A 20,728-nucleotide genomic window follows, 5' to 3' on the forward strand; every position below is an offset into this window, starting at 1 on the left:
GCAAAGTGGAGGCTACAATGTCATTTTTCATTTATGATCTAGCATTGGAAGTTACCCTCGAACATTCGTGAAATATCTTATTGATTGCACGAGTCAGTTCTCCTCAGTGTGGAGAGGACTACATAAGGGAGCAAGTATCATTGAGGGTCATCTTGGAACTTGGCTGCCTCAGTCCATCTTCTGGCTGCCAATAATTAATGTCCCTCCCACATGCAAAATTTACTCATTCTCCTGACAAGGCTCCCCAAAGTCTCATTCCATAATGGCATTAACTTGAAGTCCAAAATCTCGTCTAAATTAGGCCTGGGGGCAGATGAAGCTCCTTCGGTATAGTTCTTAAGTACAGTTTCTTTTGATCTGAAGACCTATGCAGTTAAGAAAAGAGACTACACAATGACATATGTACCAGGAGGCAAGAATCACTGGAGGCCATCTTGAAGGATGGGCACCACAAAACTTCATTTAACATTTCTTGCAAGACAAATGCCTCATTTTGTTTGAGAAAATCTTTATTTCTCTTTCACTTTTGAAGAATAATTTTGCTAGGTACAGAATTCTATGTTGGAGGGTGCTGGGCATGGTGGCTTACACCTGTAATCCCAGCACTTTGGGAGGCCAAGGCAGGAGGATCACCTGAGGTCAGGAGTTCAAGACCAGCCTGGTCAACATGGTGAAACCTCGCCTCTACTAAAAATACAAAAATTAGTCAGGTGTGGTGGTGGGTGCCTGTAATCCCAGCTACTTGGGAGGCTGAGGCAGGAGAATAGCTCGAACCTGGGAGGCAGAGGTTGCAGTGAGCTGAGACTGAGAGTGAGACTCCATCTCCAAAAAATAAAAAAGAATTTATTGTTGGTTCTTTCAAAACTTTAAATGTGTACTCCACTTTCTTCTTGCATGCCTGATTGCTGAAGAGAAGTATGATGTAATTCTTAATCATTGTTTATTTATAGGTAAGGTCTTTTTTATTTCTATTTTATTTCTCCAAGATTTTGAGTTCATCTTTGTTTTCTGAAGTTTGCATATGATATCCCTATGTGTGGATTTGTTGATACTTATTGTGGTTGGTGTTCTTTGAGTTTTGTTGACCTGTGTTTTATAATTGTCTCACAGTTTTTGAGTATTCTATTTCATCTTTTCATCTTGTTTTTTTCTCTTTCTTAGTTTTGGAAGGTATTTTTTTTTTCTCTCCCAGTTTTGGAAGTTTCTATTGACATATCTTCAAGCATACTGTTTCTTTTCTCTGCTTCTCAGCTGTGTCCTGTCTACTGATGAGCCTGTCAAAGACATTCTTCATGTCTGTTACAGTATTTTTTATTTTTAGCATTGCATTTTGATTCTTTCTTAGGATTTCCATGTTTCTGCTTGTATTATCCCTGCCTCTGTTCTTGCACATGTTCCCTTTTCCATTAAAGCTCTTATTTATCATATTAATAGTTTTATTTTATTTTTGTAGAGATAAAGTCTTGCTATGTTGCCCAGGGTAGTCCCAAATTACTGGTCTCAAGCAATCCTCCTGACTTGACCTCATAAAGTACTGGGATTACAGGCATGAGCCACTGCACCTGGCCTAATTATACCTATTTTATTTATTTATTTTTCAGAGAAATCATGTTTATTACCCCCAATATCACCTTTTTAAACTTATTTTTATATTTTTTCATTTTTAATTTTTGTGGCTACATAGTAGGTATATATATTTATGGGGCACATGGGATATTGTGACACAGGCTTCAATGTGTAATAATCACATCAAGGTAAATGGGGTATTCATCACCTCAAGCATTTTTCCTTTGTGTTAAAAACAATCCAGTTATACTGTTTTAGTTATTTTTAAATGTACAATAAGGTATTGTTGACCATAGTCACCCTGTTGTGATACCAAATACTAGTTCTTATTCATTTTTTTAAAATTATTATTATACTTTAAGTTTTAGGGTACATATGCACAAGTGCTGGTTAGTTACATATGTATACATGTGCCATGCTGGTGTGCTGCACCCATTAACTCATCATTTAACATTAGGTATATCTCCTAATGCTACCCCTCCCCCCTCCCCCCACCCCACAACAGTCCCCAGAGTGTGATGTTCCCCTTCCTGTGTCCATGTGTTCTCATTGTTCCATTCCCACCTATGAGTGAGAACATGCAGTGTTTGGTTTTTTGTCCTTGCGATAGTTTACTGAGAATGATGATTTCCAATTTCATCCATGTCCCTACAAAGGACATGAACTCATCATTTTTTATGGCTGGATAGTATTCCATGGTGTATATGTGCCACATTTTCTTAATCCAGTCTATCATTGTTGGACATTTGGGTTGGTTCCTAGTCTTTGCTATTGTGAATAGTGCCGCAATAAACATACGTGTGCATGTGTCTTTATAGCAGCATGATTTATAGTCCTTTGGGTGTATACCCAGTAATGGGATGGCTGGGTCAAATGGTATTTCTAGTTCTAGATCCCTGAGGAATCGCCACACTGACTTCCACAATGGTTGAACTAGTTTACAGTCCCACCAACAGTGTAAAAGTGTTCCTATTTCTCCACATCCTCTCCAGCACCGGTTGTTTCCTGACTTTTTAATGATCGCCATTCTAACTGGTGTGAGATGGTATCTCATTGTGGTTTTGATTTGCATTTCTCTGATGACCAGTAATGATGAGCATTTTTTCATGTATCTTTGGCTGCATAAATGTCTTCTTTTGAGAAGTGTCTGTTCATATCCTTTGCCCACTTTTTGATGGGGTTGTTTTTTTTTTCTTGTAAATTTGTTTGAGTTCGTTGTAGATTCTGGATATTAGCCCTTTGTCAGATGCATAGATTGCAAAAATTTTCTCCCATTCTGTAGGTTGCCTGTTCACTCTGATGGTAGTTTCTTTTGCTGTGCCAGAAGCTCTTTAGTTTAATTAGATCCCATTTGTCAATTTTGGCTTTTGTTGCCATTGCTTTTGGTGTTTTAGACATGAAGTCCTTGCCCATGCCTATGTCCTGAATGGTAATGCCTAGGTTTTCTTCTAGGGTTTTTATGGTTTTAGGTCTAACGTTCTTTAATCCATCTTGAATTAATTTTTGTATAAGGTGTAAGGAAGGGATCCAGTTCGGCTTTCTACATATGGCTAGCCAGTTTTCCCAGCACCATTTATTAAATAGAGAATCCTTTCTCCATTGCTTGTTTTTGTCAGGTTTGTCAAAGATCAGATAGTTGTAGATATGCGGCATTATTTCTGAGGACTCTGTTCTGTTCCGTTGATCTATATCTCTGTTTTGGTACCAGTACCATGCTGTTTTGGTTACTGTAGCCTTGTAGTATAGTTTGAAGTCAGGTAGCGTGATGCCTCCAGCTTTGTTCTTTTGGCTTAGGATTGACTTGGCAATGCGGGCTCTTTTTTGGTTCCATATGAACTTTAAAGTAGTTTTTTCCAATTCTGTGAAGAAAGTCATTGGTAGCTTGATGGGGATGGCATTGAATCTATAGATTACCTTGGGCAGTATGGCCATTTTCACGATATTGTTTCTTCCTATCCATGAGCATGGAATGTTCTTCCATTTGTTTGTATCCTCTTTTATTTCATTGAGCAGTGGTTTGTAGTTCTCCTTGAAGAGGTCCTTCACGTCCCTTGTAAGATGGATTCCTAGGTATTTTATTGTCTTTGAAGCAATTGTGAATGGGAGTTCACTCATGATTTGGCTCTCTGTTTGTCTGTTATTGGTGTATAAGAATGCTTGTGATTTTTGCACATTGATTTTGTATCCTGAGACTTTGCTGAAGTTGCTTATCAGCTTAAGGAGATTTTGGGTTGAGACAATGGGGTTTTCTATATTTTTGTACACATTCACCATCCCCACTCCCCAACCCTGCAAAGTACCCTTCCCAGATACTGGTAACCATCATTCTACTCTCTATGAGTTCAATTGCTTTAAATTTTTTTAAGCTCCCACAAATAAGTGAGAACATGCAAAATTTGTCTTTCTGTGCTATTTCACATAACATAATGACCTCCAGTCTCATCTAAGTTGTTGCAAATGACAGGATCTCCTTCTTGTTTTGGCTGAATAGTGCTCTATTATGTATAGTTACCATATTTTCTCTATCCATTTATTTGTTAATGGACACTTAGATTGCTTCCAAATATTGGTTATTGTGAATAGTGCTACAGTAAAATTGGAAGTGCAGATATCTCTTCAATGTACTGATTCCTTTCTTTTGGGTTTATACCTAGCAGTGGGATTCTGGATCATACGGTAGTTCTGTTTTTAGTTTTTTGAGGAATCTCCAAACTTTTTCGCATAGTGGTTGTACTAATTTACATTCCCACCAGCAGTGTACGGAAGTTCTCTTTTCTCCACATCATTGTCAATATTTGCTATTGCCTATGTTTTGGGTAAAAGCCACTTTAGCTGGGGTAAGATGCTATCTCATTGTAGTTTTGACTTGCATTTTTCTGATGATCAGTGATGTTGAGCACCTTTTCATATACCTGCTTGCCATTTGTATGTCTTCTTTTGAGAAATGTCTATTGAGATCTTTTGCACCGTTTTTAGGTTGGATTATTATTTTTTTTCCTGTTGAGTTGTTTGGGCTCCTTATGCATTCTGGTTATTAATTTATTGTTAGATGGATAATTTGCAAATATTTTTTCCTATTCAGTGGGTTGTCCTTCACTTTGTTGATTGTTTCCTTTGCTGTGCAGAAGCTTTTTAACTTGGTTTGATACCATTGTCCATGTTTGCTTTGGTTGCCTGAGCTTGTGGGGTATTACTCAAGAAATCTTTGCTCAGTCTAATGTCCTGGAGAATTTGCACAATGTTTTCTTTCAGTAGTTTCATAGTTTGAGGTATTAGATATAAGTCTTTAATACATTTTGATTTGGTTTCGTCTATGGTAAGAGTTAGGGGTCTAGTTTCATTGTATAGCTATCCAGTTTTCCCAGCACCATTTATTGAAGATTGCCCTTTCCTAAATGTATGTTCTTGGTATTTTTGTCAAAAAATAGTTCACTGTAGATGTATGGATTTATTTGTGGATTCACTGTTCCCTTTTGTTGGTCTACATGTCTGTTTTTATGCCAGTACCATGTTATTTTGGGTACTGTAGCTCTGTAGTACATTTGAAGTCAGGTAATGTGATTCTTCCAATTTTGTACTTTTTGCTTAGGATTACCGTGAGTATTCTGGGTCTTTTGTGGTTTCATATAAATTTTAGTATTTTTTTTCTATTTCTGTGAAGAATGTCATTGGTATTTTGATAGTGATTGCACTGAATCTGTAGATTGCTTTTGGTAGTATGGACAGTTTAAGAACATTGATTCTTCCAATTCTTGAACATGGAATATCTTTCCATTTTTTTTGTATTACCTTCAACTTCTTACATCAATGTTTTACAGTTTGCATTGTAGAAATATTGCACTTCTTTGGTTAAGTTTATTCCTAGGTATTTTATTTTATTTGTAGCTATTGTAAATGGAGTTACTTTCATGATTTATTTGTCAGATTGTTAGCTGTTGGCAGATAGAAATGCTACTAATTTTTGTATGTTGATTTTTGTATCTTGCAACTTCACTGAATTTGTTTGTCAGTTCTAATAGTTTTCTTGGTGAAGTCTTTAGGTTTTTCCAAGTATAAGATCATATAATCTGCAAACAAGGATAATTTGACTTCTTCCTTTCCAATTTGCATGCTCTTTATTTCTTTCTCTCATCTGATTGCTCTAGCTAGGACTTCTAGTACTATGTTGAATAATAGTGATGAAAATGGGCATCCTTATCTTGTTTCAGCTCTTGGAGGAAAGGCTTTCACTTTTTCATTGTTCAGTATGATACTAGCTGTAGTCTGTCGTATATGGCTTTTATTGTGTTGAGGTATGTCATTTATACCTAGTTTTTGAAGTTTTTTTTTTTTTAACATGAAGGGATGTTGAATTTTATTGTGTTTTTTTCAGTATCAATTGAAATGATCATATGGTTTTTATCCTTCATTCTGTTGATATGATGTATCCCACTGATTGATTTGCATATGTTGAATCATCTTTGCATCCCTGGGATGTATCCCACTTTGTCATGATTAATGATCTTATTAATGTGTTGTTGAATTTGGTTTGCTAGTGTTTTATTGAGGATAATATTTGCATCAATGTTCATCAGGGATATTGGCCTGTAGTTCTTTTTGGTGTGTCTTTGTCTGGTTTTGGTATCAGGGTAATACTAGCCTCATAGAATGAGTTTAGAAGTATTCCCTCCTCTTCTACTTTTTGGAGTAGTTTGAGTAGGATTGGTATTAGTTCTTTAAATGTTAGGTAGAATTCAGCAGTGAAGCTAACAAGCCCTGAGCTTTTCTATCCTGGGAGACTTTATTATGGTTTCAATCTCATTACTTGTTATTGGTCTATTCTGGTTTGGGATTTCTTCAGGATCAATCTTAGCAGGTTGTATATGTCTAAGAGTGTATCCATTTCTTCTGGGTTTTCCAATGTATTGTCATATATTTTGGCTCATAGTATTCACTAATTATCCTTTGAATTTATGTGGTATCAAGTGTAATAGTGTAATGTCTCCTTTTTTATCTGTGATTTTATTTATCTAGCTCTTCTTTCTTTTTTTCTTAGTCAGGCTAAAGATTTGTCACTTTATCTGTTCGTAAGAAAAACTTTGCTTTGATCTTTTGTATTTTTTATTTCAATTTCATTTATTTCTTCTCTGATATTATTTCTTTTCTTCTACTAATTTTGGGTTTGATTTACTCTTTTCTTTCTAATTCTTTAATCTACATCATTAGGTTGCTAATTTACAGTTTTTCTGCTTTTCTGATGTAGGTGCTTATTGCTATAAACTTTCTTCTTAGTACTGCTTTTGCTATATCCCATAGGATTTTGTATATTATATTTCCATTTTCCTTTGTTTCAACAAATTTTTAAATTTTCTTCTTAATGTCTTTATTGACCCAGTGGACATTCAGGAACATATTATCTAATTTCCATGTATTTGTATAGTTTCCAAAGTCCCTTCTGTTATTGATTTCTAGTGTTTTTCCATTGTGGTCAGAAAAGATATTTGATATGATTTCATTTCTTTTGAATTTTTAAAGACTTGTTTTGTGGCCTAACATATGGTCTATTCTTAAGGATTATCCATGTGCTGAGACAAGTGTGTATTTTGCAGCTGTTGGATGAAATGTTTTGTAAATATCTGTTAGGTACATTTGGTCTATAGTGCAGATTTAATCCAGTGTTTTTTTGTTGATTTTCTGTCTGGAAGATCTGTCCAATGCTGAAAGTGAGGTGTTGAAGTCTCCAGCTATTATTGTATTGGGGTCCATTTCTGTCTTTAGCTCTAATAATATTTGCTTTATATATCTGGGTGTTCCAGTGTCAGGTGCATATATATTTACGATTGTTATATCCTCTTGCTGAATTGACCCCTTTGTCATTATATAATGACTTTGTCTTATTTCATAGTTTTTGTCTTGAAATTTATTTTATCTTATATAAGTATAGCTACTCCTGCTTTGTTTTGGTTTTCAGTTGCATTGAAAATATTTTCCCATCCCTTTTTTTTCAGTCTATGTGTGTCTTTACAGGGGAACTGTGTTTCTTGTAGGCCACAAGTCATTGGGTTTTTTTCGTTGTTGTTTTGTTTTGTTTTCATTCAGTCACTCAGTCTTTTGATTGGAGATTTTAGTCTATTTACATTCAATGTTATTAGTGATAAGTAAGGGCTTACTCCTGTCATTTTGTTATTAATTTTCTGGGTGTCTTTTAGTCCTCTCTTTCTTCTTTCCTTTCTTCTTGTCTTCCTTTCAGTGAAGATAATTTTCTCAGGTGGTATGTTTTAATTTCTTGCTTTTCATTTTTTTGTGTGTATCTGTTGTATATGTTTTGATTTGAGATTACCATGAGACTTGCAAATAGTATCCTATAAACCCCATTATTTTAAACTGATGGCAACTTAACACTGATTGCATAAACAGACAAAAACCAAACAAACAAAGAGAAAACTCAAAAACTCTACACTTTAACTTTATTCTCCCACTTTTAACACTTTTGTGTTCTTTCTGTTTATACTGTATTATACTGTCTATTCTTGAAAAGTTGTTGTAGTTTTTATTTTTGGTAGTTTCATCTTTTAATCATTCTACTCAACACATGAATAGTTTACACGCCAAAATTACAGTGTTATAATATTCTGTGTCTTTCTGTGTACTTACTATTACCAGTGTGTTTTGTACCTTCAGGTGATTTCTTATTGCTCATTACAGTTATTTTCTTTCAGATTGAAGAACTCCCCTTAACATTTCTTGTAGAACAGGCCTGGTGTTGATGAAATCCCTCAGCTTTTGTTTGTCTGGGAAAGTATTTCTCTTTCATTGTTGAAGTATATTTTCACTGGATTTACTATTCTAGGATAAACGATTTTTCTTTCAGTACTTTAAATATGTCATGCCACTGTCTCCTGGTATGTAAAATTTCAACTGAAAAATCGGTTGCCAGACATATTGGAGCTCTTTTGTATATTATTTGTTTCTTTTCTCTTACTGCTTTTAGGATCTTTTCTTTATCCTTGACCTTCGGGGGTTTGATTATTAAATGTGTTGAGATAGTCTTCTTTGTCTTGAAATTTATTTTATCTAATATAAGTATAGCTACTCCTGCTCTGTTTTGGTTTTCACTTGCATGGAATATCTTTTTTCATCCCTTTACTTTTAGTCTATGTGTGTCTTTATAGAAGTGTGTTTCTGATTCCTTTTCTGTGTTATCTTGAATTTTGTTGAACTTCCTCAAAACAGCTATTTTGAATTCTCTGTCTGAAAGGTCACAGATCTCTGTCTCTCTGGGATTAGTCCCTGGTGCTTCATTTAGTTTGTCTGGTGAGGTCATGTTTTCCTGCATGGTCTTGATGTCTGTGGATGATCTTTGATGTATGGGCATTAAAGATTTCAGTATTTATTATAGTCTTTGCAGTCTGGGAGCTTGTTTGTACCTATCTTTCTTGGGAAGGCTTTCCAGGTATTCAAAAGGACCTGGGTGTTGTGATGTAAGTCTTTGGTCACTGAAGCTGTATCTGCTTTAAGGGGCACCCCAAGCTCAGTAATGCTGTGGCTCTTGCAGGCTTGTAGAGGTACTGCCTTAGTGGTCTTGGATAAGATCTAGAAGAATTCTCTGGATTATCAGGCAGAGACTCTTGTTCTCTGTCCTTACTCTCCCCAAAATAAATGGAGTCTCTCTCTCTCTCTCTCTCTGTGTTGGCGGAGGGGTGATACGAGCAGCCCTGTGGCCACCATCACTGGGACTGTGCTGGGTTAGACTCAAAGCCAGCACAGCACTGAGTGTGGCTCAAGGCCCACAGTGACCACTGTTTGGCTACTGCCTACATTCACTCAAGGCCCAAGGGCTCTACAATCAGAAGGTGGCACATCCAGCCAGGTTTGTGTCCTTCCCTTCAGGGTGGTGAGTTCCCCCAGCCCCGCGCAGGTCTGGAGATGCCACCCAGGAGCCAGAGTCTGGAGTTGAGAACCTTAGGAATCTACCTGGTGCCCTACTTTACTGCAGCTGAGCTGGCACCGAAGCCATAAGGCAAGTCCCTCCCACTCTTTCCTTCCTTTTCCTTAAGCAGAGGGGCCTATTCCTACAGCCACCATTGCCCCTGGCCTGTGGTGAGTACTGCCTGGCTACCACTGGTATTTATTAAAGGCCCAAGGCCTCTTTAGTCAGCTTGCAGTGAATTCTGCCAGTTTGAGACAGAGTCTCTAGGGAAACCCAAAGACAACCAGGAAGTTAAATCAAAACATTAAAGAAAATTTTTGCCTCTGATGCAGCTACAGCAAACAGTGAACATCATCTAACTTCTAGCCAAGTAACAAAACTTCACACTAATGGACTATTTATGACATTTTTTTTAGCCAATATATTATATCAGGCTTTAAACGAAAAATTACAAGCTCTGCTAAAGACATAAAACAGTCTGTTCTACTTGAAGAGCATCTTAAGAAAAAAAAATCAGGACCAGATTCAGATATGTCAGAAATGTTGGAATTAACAGACGAAGAATTTAAAGCAATTATGATTAGGGAGGAGGCAGAGCAAGATAGCCAAACAGAAGCCTCCGGCAATCATCTCCCTCACAGGAAGACCAAATTGAACAACTACCCACACAAAAAAGCCCCTTCACAAGAACAAAAAACTCAGATGAGCTATAATAGTACCTGGTTTTAACATCATATTTAGAAAAGGAGCACTGAAGAAGGTAGGAAAGACATTCTTGAATCGCCTGCACCTCCCGTCCCCAATTCCCTGGCAGCAGCTTCATGGCACAGAGAGAAAATCTGTGTGCTTAAGGGAGGCAGAGCACAGTGATTACAGGATTTTGCACTGGAACTCAGTGCTGCCCTGTCACAGTGGAAAGCAACATGGGGCAGAACTCTGCCAGAGCCCATGGAGGAGGCATTTATACCAGCCCTAGCCATGGGTAAATCTTCTGTCTCAATGGTTGGGACCTGAGTACCAATAAGGCCTGCCACCATTGGCTAAAGGGCTCTGAGTTTCTAAACAAATTTGCAAGGCAGTCTAGGCAACAAAGACTGCAATTCCTGGGCAAGTACTGGTGCCATGCTGGGCTCAAAACCCTGAGTCTCTCCCTTCAGGGCAGCGGGCTCCCCTCTGTCCCAGGACAGGTCTAGAAATGTCATCCTGGACCCAAAGTCTGTAAACAGAAACCCCCAAGAGCCCACTTGTTGCTCTACCCCACTGTGGCCAACCTAGTATGCAATCTGCAAGAAAAAGTCCCCTTTACTCTTCCATCTCCTTTCCTCAAGCAGAAGGAGTTTTTTTCCCCATAACTACCACAGCTGAGAATGTGCCGGGACATACGTGAAGCCAGTACAGATTTGAGTCTCACCCAAGGCCTGTAGAGAGTACTGCCTGGCCACCACTGCTGAATATTCAGGGCCCAAAGACTCTTTAGTCAGCAGGTTATGAATTCTGCCAGGACTGGGTTCTTTCTGTCCAAGACAGCAGGTTCCCTTCTTGCCCATGTTACCTGAACATGTTTCCATGACCTAGGGCCTGGAATGGGGGCCTCAGGACTCTGCCTCATTTCTTATCCTACTATGACTGAGTTGGTATCCAAGTTGTAAGACAAAATCCTCTTTACTCTCCCCTCTTCTCTCCTCAAAGAGAGGGAAGGAGTCTCTCCCAGAGCTATAAGCTGCACTGTCTGGGGTTGGGGAAGGGGTAACACAAGCCCTCCCTTGGCTACCCTAGCTGGTGTCTCACTAGGTCACATATTCCCCAAGTCCACTGGCTTTGATCCCAGCATGGCACCAGTACTTGCCCAGGAATTGCAGTCTTTGTTGCCTAAACTGCCTTGCAAATTTGTTTAGAAACCTAGAGCCCTTTAGCCAACGGTGGCGGGCCTTGTTGGTACTCAGGTCCCAACCATTGAGACAGAAGATTTACCCATGGCTAGGGCTGATATAAATGCCTCCTCCATGGGCTCTGGCAGAGTTCTGCCCCATGTTGCTTTCCACTGTGACAGGGCAGCACTGAGTTCCAGTGCAAAATTCTGTAATCACTGTGCTCTGCCTCCCTTAAGCACACAGATTCTCTCTCTGTGCCATGAAGCTACTGCCAGGGAATTGGGGACGGGAGGTGCAGGCGATTCAAGAATGTCTTTCCTACCTTCTTCAGTGCTCCTTTCCTAAATATGATGTTAAAACCAGGTACTATTATAGCTCATCTGAGTTTTTTGTTCTTGTGAAGGGGCTTTTTTGTGTGGGTAGTTGTTCAATTTGGTCTTCCTCTGAGGGAGATGATTGCCGGAGGCTTCTATTTGGCTATCTTGCTCTGCCTCCTCCCTAATCATAACTGTTTTAAATTCTTCGTCTGTAAATTCCAACATTTCTGACATATCTGAATCTGGTCCTGATTTTTTTTTTTCCTAAAGATGCTCTTCAAGTAGAACAGACTGTTTTATGTCTTTAGCAGAGCTTGTAATTTTTCGTTTAAAGCCTGATATAATATATTGGCTAAAAAAATTGTCGTAAATAGTCCATTAGTGTGAAGTTTTATGTTACTTGGCTAGAAGTTAGATGATGTTCACTGTTTGCTGTAGCTGCATCAGAGGCAAAAATTTTCTTTAATGTTTTGATTTTTAACTCCCTGGTTGTCTTTGGGTTTCCCTAGAGACTCTGTCTCAAATTGGGTCTGAAGCCTCTAGTTCTTTCATCTATAATCTCCTCTTCATACTCAGTAGCCTAAAAATGTGTTGGCAAGGTGTGAGGGAAGGAGAAGCATTGTGTAGTCATATGATTAGGTCTCAGTCTTTTTTTTTTTAAATTATACTTTAAGTTCTAGGGTACATGTGCACAATGTGCAGGTTTGTTATATAGGTGTACACATGTGCCATGTTGGTTTGCTGCACACATTAATGCATAATTTACATTAGATATTTCTCCTAATGCTATCCCTTCCCCTGCCCCCCACCCCAAGACAGGCCCCTGTGCGTGATGTTCCCCACCCTGTGTCCAAGTGTTCTCATAGTTCAATTCTCACCTATGAGTGAGAACATGCGGTGTTTAGTTTTCTGTCCTTGCGATAGTTTGCTGAGGATGATGGTTTCCAGCTTCATCCATGTCCCTACAAAGGACATGAACTCATCCTTTTTAATGGCTGCATAGTATTCCATGGTGTATATGTGCCACATTTTCTTAATCCAGTCTATAATTGATGGATATTTGGGTTGGTTCCAAGTTCTTGCTATTGTGAATAATGCCTCAATAAACATACGTGTGCATGTGTCTTATAGCATGATTTATAATCCTTTGGGTATATACCCAGTAATAGGATGGCTGGGTCAAATGGTATTTCTAGTTTTAGATCCTTGATGAATGGCCACACTGTCTTCCACAATAGTTGAACTAGTTTACACTCCCACCAACTGTGTAAAAGCATTCCTATTTCTCCACATCCTCTCCAGCATCTGTTGTTTCCTGACTTTATAATGATCACCATTCTAACTGGTGTGAGATGGTATCTCATTGAGGTTTTGATTTGCATTTCTCTGATGACCAGTGATGAAGAGCATTTTTTCATGTGTCGGTTGGCTGCATAAATGTCTTCTTTTGAGAAGTGTCTGTTCATATCCTTTGCCCACTTTTTGATGGGGTTGTTTGTTTTTTACTTGTAAATTTGTTTAAGTTCTTTGTAGATTCTGGATATTAGCCCTTTGTCAGATGGGTATATTGCAAAAATTTTCTCCCATTCTGTAGGTTGCCTGTTCACTCTGATGGTAGTTTCTTTTGCTGTGCAGAAGCTCTTGAGTTTAATTAGATCCCATTCGTCAATTTTGGCTTTCGTTGCCATTGCTTTTGGTGTTTTAGTCATGAAGTTCTTGCCCATGCCTATATCCTCAGTGGTATTGCCTAGGTTTTCTTCTAGGGTTTTTATGGTTTTAGGTCTAACATTTAAGTCTTTAATCCATCTTGAATTAATTTTTGTATAAGGTGTAAGGAAGGGATCCAGTTTCAGCTTTCTACATATGGCTAGCCAATTTCCCAGCACCATTTATTAAATAAGGAATCCTTCCCCCATTGCTTGTTTTTGTCAGGTTTGTCAAAGATCAGATGGTTGTAGATGTGTGATATTATTTCTGAGGCCTCTGTTCTGTTCCATTGGTCTATATCTCTGTTTTGGTACCAGTACCATGCTGTTTTGGTTACTGTAGCCTTGTAGTATAGTTTGAAGTCAGGTAGCGTGATGCCTCCAGCTTTGTTCTTTTGGCTTAGGATTGTCTTGGCAGTGCAGGCTCTTTTTTGGTTCCATATGAATTTTAAAGTAGTTTTTTACAATTCTGTGAAGAAAGTCATTGGTAGCTTGATGAGGATGGCATTGAATCTATAAATTACCTTGGGCAGTATGGCTATTTTCATGATATTGATTCTTCCTATCCATGAGCATGGAATGTTCTTCCATTTGTTTGTGTCCTCTTTTATTTCGTTGAACAGTGGTTTGTAGTTCTCCTTGGAGAGATCCTTCACATCCCTTGTAAGATGGATTCCTAGGTATTTTATTCTCTTTGTAGCAACTGTGAATGGGAGTTCACTCATGATTTGGCTCTCTGTTTATCTGTTAATGGTGTATAGGAATGCTTGTGATTTTTGCACATTGATTTTATATCCTGAGACTTTGCTGAAGTTACTTATCAGCATAAGGCGATTTGGGGCTGAGATGATGGGGTTTTGTAAAAATACAATCATGTCATCTGCAAACAGGGACAATTTGTCTTCCTCTTTTCCTAAGTGCATACCCTTTATTTCTTTCTCTTGCCTGATTGCCCTGGCCAGAACTTCCAACACTATGTTGAATAGAAGTGGTGAGAGAGGGCATCCCTTTCTTGTGGCGGTTTTCAAAGGGAATGCTTCCAGTTTTTGCTCATTCAGTATGATATTGGCTTTGGGTTTGTCATAAATAGCTCTTATTATTTTGAGATACGTTCCATCAATACCTAGTTTATTGAGAGTTTTTAGCATGAAGGGCTGTTGAATTTTGTTGAAGGCCTTTTCTGCATCTATGGAGATAATCATGAGGTTTTTTGTCATTGGTTCTGTTTATATGCTGGATTACATTTATTAATTTGCATATGTTGAACCAGCCTTGCATCCCAGAGATGAAGCCCACTTGATCGTGATGGATAAGCTTCTTGATGTGCTGCTGGATTCGGTTTGCCAGTATTTTATTGAGGATTTTTGCATCGATGTTCATCAGGGATACTGGTCTAAAATTCTCTTTTCTTGTTGAGTCTCTGCCAGGCTTTAGTATCAGGGTGATGCTGGCCTCATAAAATGAGTTAGGGAGGATTCCCTCTTTTTCTGTTGATTGGAATAGTTTCAGAAGGAATGGTACCAGCTCCTCTTTGTACCTCTGTTAGAATTCGAGTGTGAATTCATCTGTTCCTGGACTTTTTTTGGTTGGTAGGCTATTAATTATTGCCTCAATTTCAGAGCCTGTTATTTGTCTATTCGGGGATTCAACTTCTTCTTGGTTTCGTCTTGGGGGGGTGTATGTATCCAGGAGTTTATCCATTTCTTCTAGATTTTCTAGTTTATTTGCAAAGAGATGTTTATAGTATTCTCTGATGGTAGTTTGTATTTCTGTGGGATTGGTGGTGATATCTCTTTTATCATTTTTTTATTGCATCTCTTTGATTCTTTGCTCTTTTCTTCTTTATTAGTCTTGCTAGCCGTCTACCAATTTTGTTGATCTTTTCAAAAAACCAGCTCCTGGATTCATTGATTTTTTGAAGGTTTTTTTGTGTCTCTATCTCCTTCGGTTCTGCTCTGATCTCAGTTATTTCTTGCTTTCTGCTAGATTTTGAATGTGTTTGCTCTTGCTTCTCTAGTTCTTTTAATTGTGTTGTTAGGGTGTCGATTTTAGATCTTTCCTGCTTTCCTTTGTGGGCATTTAGTGTTGTAAATTTCCCTCTACACATTGCTTTAAATGTGTCCTGGAGATTCTGGTATGTTGTGTCTTTGTTCTCATTGGTTTCAAAGAACATCTTTACTTCTGCCTTCATTTCATTATTTACCCAATAGTCATTCAGGAGCATGTTGTTCAGTTTCCATGTAGTTGTGTGGTTTTGAGTGAGTTTCTTAATCCTGAGTTCTGATTTGATTGCACTGTGGTCTGAAAGACAGTTTATTGTGTTTTCTGTTCTTTTACCTTTGCTGAGGAGTGTTTTACTTCTAACTATGTGGTCAATTTTGGAATAAGTGTGATATGGTGCTGAGAAGAATGTATATTCTGTTGATTTGGGGTGGAGAGTTCTGTAGATGTTTATTAGGTCTGCTTGGTGCAGAGCTGAGTTCAAGTCCTGTATATTCTTGTTTACATTCTGTCGTGTTGATCTGTCTAATATTGACAGTGGGGTGTTAAAGTCTCCCATTATTATTGTGTGGGAGTCTAAGTCTCTTTGTAGGTCTCTAAGGACTTGCTTTATGAATCTGGATGCTCCTGTATTGGATGCATGTATATTTAGGATAGTTAGCTCTTCTTGTTGAATTGATCCCTTTTCCATTATGTAATGGCCTTCTTTGTCTCTTTTAATCTTTGTTGGTTTAAAGTCTTTTTATCAGTGACTAGGATTGCAACCCCTGCCTTTTTTGTTTTCCATTTGCTTGGTAGATCTTCCTCCATCCCTTTATTTTGAGCCTATGTGTGTCTCTGCACGTGAGATGGGTGTCCTGAATACAGCACACTGATGGGTCTTGACTCTTTATCCAATTTTCCAGTCTGTGTCTTTTATTTGGAGCATTTAGCCCATTTACATTTAAGGTTAATATTGTTATAAGTGAATTTGATCCTGTCATTATGATGTTAGCTGGTTATTTCGCCTGTTAGTTGAGGCAGTTTCTTCCTAGCATCGATGAGCTTTAGAATTTGGCATGTTTTTGCAGTGGCTGGTACTCATTCCTTTCCATGTTTAGTGCTTCCTTCAGGAGCTCTTGTAAGGCAGGCCTGGTGGTGACAAAAATCTCTCAGCATTTGCTTGTCTGTAAAGTATTTTATTTCTCCTTCACTTATGAAGCTTTGTTTGACTGGATATGAAATTCTGGGTTGATAATTCTTTTCTTTAAGAATGTTGAATATTGGCCCCCACTCTCTTCTGGCTTGTAGAGCTTCTGCTGAGAGATCAGCTGTTAGTCTGATGGGCTTCCCTTTGTGGGTAACCCAACCTTTCTCTCTGGTTGCCCTTAACATTTTTTCCTTCATTTCAACCTTGGTGAATCTGACAATTGTGTGCCTTGGTGTTGCTCTTCTCGAGGAGTATCTTTGTGGCATTCTCTGTATTTCCTGAATTTGAATGTTGGCCTGCCTTGCGAAGATGGGGAAGTTCTCCTGGATAGTATCCTGCAGAGTGTTTTCCAACTTGATTCCATTCTCCCCATCACTTTCAGGTACACCAATCAAACATAGATTTGATCTTTTCACATAGTCCTATATTTCTTGGAGGCTTTGTTCATTTATTTTTACTCTTTTTTCTCTAAACTTCTTTTTTCACTTTATTTCATTAATTTGATCTTCAATCACTGATACCCTTCCTTCCACTTGATTAAATCGGCTATTGAAGCTTGTTCATGCATCATGTAGTTCTCATCCCATGGTTTTCAGCTCCCTCAGGTCACTTAAGGTCTTCTCTACACTGTTTATTCTAGTTAGCCATTCGTTTAATCTTTTTTCAAGGTTTTTAGCTTCCTTGCGATGGGTTGAAACCTCCTCCTTTTGCTCGGAGAAGTTTGTTTTTACTGACCTTCTGAAGCCTGCTTCTGTCAGCTTGTCAGAGTCATTCTCCGTCCAGCTTTGTTCCATTGTTGGCGAGGAGCTGCGATCCTTTAGAGGAGAAGAGGTGCTCTGATTTTTCAAATTTTCAGCTTTTCTGCTCTGGTTTCTCCCCATATTTTTGGTTTTATCTACTTTTAGTCTTTGATGCTGGTGACCACAGATGGCGTTTTGGTGTGGATGTCCTTTTTGTTGATGTTGATGCTATTCCTTTCTGTTTGTTAGTTTTCCTTCTAAGAGTCTGGTCCCTCAGCTGCAGTTCTGTTGGAGTTTGCTAGAGGTCCACTCCAGACCCTGTTTGCCTGGGTATCACCAGCAGAGGCTGCAGAACAGCAAATATTGCAGAACAGCAAATATTGCTGCCTGATCTTTCCTCTGGAAGCTTTGTCTCAGAGGGGCACCCAGCTGTATGAGGTGTCACTTGGCCCCTACTGGGAGGTGTCTCCTAGCTAGGCTACATGGGGGTCAGGGATCCACTTGAGGAGGCAGTCTGTCTGTTCTCAGAGCTCAAACATCATGCTGGGAGAACCACTGCTCTCTTCAGAGCTGTCAGACAGGGATCTTTAAATCTGCAGAAGTTTCTGCTGCCTTTTGTCCAGCTATGGCCTGTCCCTGAGATGTGTGGTTTACACAGGCAGCAGGCCTTGCAGAGCTGCGGTGGGCTTTGACCAGTTTGAGCTTCCCCAACCCCTTTGTTTACCTAGTCAAGCCTCAGCAATGGTGGACGCCCCGCCCCCTGCCAGGCTGCTGTCTCGCAGGTCAATCTCAGACTGCTGCGCTAGCAGTGAGCAAGGCTCCATGGGCGTGGGACCCACCAAGGCAGGAGTGGGATATAATCTCCTGGTGTGTCGTTCGTTAAGACCATTGGAAAAGTGCAGTATTTAGGCAGGGGTGTCCCGATTTTCCAGGTACAGTCTGTCATGGCTTCCCTTGGCTAGGAAAGGGAAATCCCCTGGCCCCTTGTGCTTCCTGGATGAGGCAATGCCCCACCCTGCTTCGGCTCACCGTCTGTGGTGGGCTGCACCCACTGTCCAACCAGTCCCAATGAGATGAACCAGGTACCTCAGTTGGAAATGCAGAAATCACTGCCTTCCGTGTTGGTCACGCTGGGAGCTGCAGACAGGAGCTGTTCCTATTCGGCCATCTTGGAACAGAATAGGTCTCAGTCTTTTACTGTGCTTGTCTCCTTGGGCTGTGGCCTTCACAAATGCTTTTCTGCTTTTTTTTTTTTTTAACTTTTATTTTAGGTTCAGGGATACATGTGCATATTTGTTATATAGGTAAATTGTGTGCCACAGGGGCTTGGTGTAGAGATTATTTCATCGTCCAGGTAACAAACCTAGTACCATAGTACCTGTTAGGTAGTTTTCTGATCCTCACCGTTCTCCATCCCTCAAACCTTAAGTAGGCCCCAGTGTCTGTTTTTCCCTTCCTAGTGTCCGGTTTTTTCCCCCTCTTTGATCAGATAGGAATGTTAGAGGGCTCTGGAGTTGAGTATCTTCCTCTGCTTCAAGGAAGGCTAGGGGAGATTGGAGATTCCCCTAAGTTGGTTAGGCTCTTGTAAAACCTAAGTTAGTCAGGCTCTGGTAAAACAGTTTCCCTTGAGGACAGGCTTTTGCTAAGAACAGGACACTTTTGGTATATTTCAAAATGGTTACTTTTACCTCTCTGATGTTGAGAGTCTGAGGGGATTTTTCTTTAATCCTCACTCTGAAAACTTCATGGGGTTCTTGGAAGAAAAACTCAGGGAAGTGTGGAGGCCTCTGCGAGTTTTTAACTCTCAGCCTTATTCACACTCAGCCTCTGGCATGTTTTCGTTTACGGTTTGTGTTCCTACTGGTATTAGTTTCACTGATAGGTTTCTGCTCCTGGTAAGCTGTGATTCTGTATTTTTCTGCCTCTCCAATATTTTTGTAGCAGGTTGCAGTGTGACTTCAACTTTCTGATGAAACTACGAAGAATTCTTTATTTTTCAGTTCAGCTTTTTTTTTCTTGTTGTGAGGTTGGGAGTGACAACTTCAAAGCTCTGTATATATCAGACTAGTGCTATTGATTTTTAGTAAATTGATCTTGTATCTGGGAATTTTTCATAATTCTCTCATTTTAATTATTTGTTGATTTTATTGGATTTCCATCTCACCTGTACAAAATTACAATTTCATATCTTTCTTTCAAATTATTGTATCTTCTATTCTTTTTTTATTGCATAGGAATCTTCCCTCATTAACTTCTAAAGCTCTATAAATTATTCAGTATAGTGACCATGTATTAAGAATCAGTTAACTATCTCTTGACTCTTTGAGGCTTTCATAATCAATATTTTTTTTATTATTTGTTGACTCTTAAGTGATTTATTTTCCTAGAACTTTAGAATTCTCACCCTCTGATGTATAATTTTTCATCTTTACTTGAAGATTTAGTGCCGTTTTTGTTTATTTTTAAAAGGTGAGGGCTTTGACTTTAAGATTAAAATATCAGGTTAATAGTTTTCATAGGTTTCATTTTGACTGAAGAATGATGGTTGAATTACGCTTTTCTGCATGTATTGAGATAATCATATAACTAAACAAAAACTGTTAATGTAGCAAATTACTTTAATTTTCTAATATTAAATCACATTTGGGTTCCTGAGATAGAGTCAACTTGGTCATGATATATTATTATTTTTCATATATTTTTCTGGATTTGGTTTGCTAATGATTTATAATTTTTTTCTTGACTCTTCCAGATATATACAGCATCATCCTTTCAGATATTTAAAGAGATTTAAATAATCTTCTTGTCTGTAAACAAAGAATTTTCTACCAATATGTCCTTCTCTGTCTTTCTCTCTAAGAAAAATCACTCCATTGCTATATTAATAGCTCAATTTACCTTTTATTACTTTATAAATTCTATTAATAGTTAACTTTCTGAAACTTTATGTGTTGGTTCTGAACAATGTTATTAAGGGATTTAGTTTTCATTATATGAAGTCCTCATAATACCAAGTGCACATGATAGTTTGTGGTATTTTTTTAATGTAATGAGGTCAAATTTGGATTTTTTTTGAAGTTATGAAAGTATTCACTAAGTTATTTAAAAAACATTTATTGAATATCTTCTATGTGTCAATTATTATTCTAAATGCTGAGAATACAGCAATAGGAAAAAGAAAAATCCCTGTCTCAATCAAGCTTCTTGGTAATAGTCTTAGGACCTAATGATGGCATCAGCATAGAGATAACTTTATTGTGATGTTCCACAATTCATACAGAAAATGATATTTGCTAGTCATTTCAGGCCTAGGACTAAAATCACTTTTAATCAATGACAAAAAACAAATATACCACTTATAATCAATGATAAAAAAACAAATTTGACTTCCTTACTACTACTACTAGTACTTTTTGATTACAGCTTATA

The 20,728-nt window shown here is 38.4% G+C and overlaps 1 protein-coding gene across 8 annotated transcripts in view; it reads left to right on the top strand.

Moving 5' to 3' along the window:
• LOC104001403 (uncharacterized) overlaps positions 1–20,728 on the top strand; it is a 121,271-nt gene that overhangs the window by 21,911 nt on the left and 78,632 nt on the right. The gene's annotated exons all lie outside the window — the stretch shown is intronic.

Source organism: Pan troglodytes, chromosome 1, assembly GCF_028858775.2.
Source record: "Pan troglodytes isolate AG18354 chromosome 1, NHGRI_mPanTro3-v2.0_pri, whole genome shotgun sequence".
Lineage (NCBI taxonomy): Eukaryota > Metazoa > Chordata > Mammalia > Primates > Hominidae > Pan > Pan troglodytes.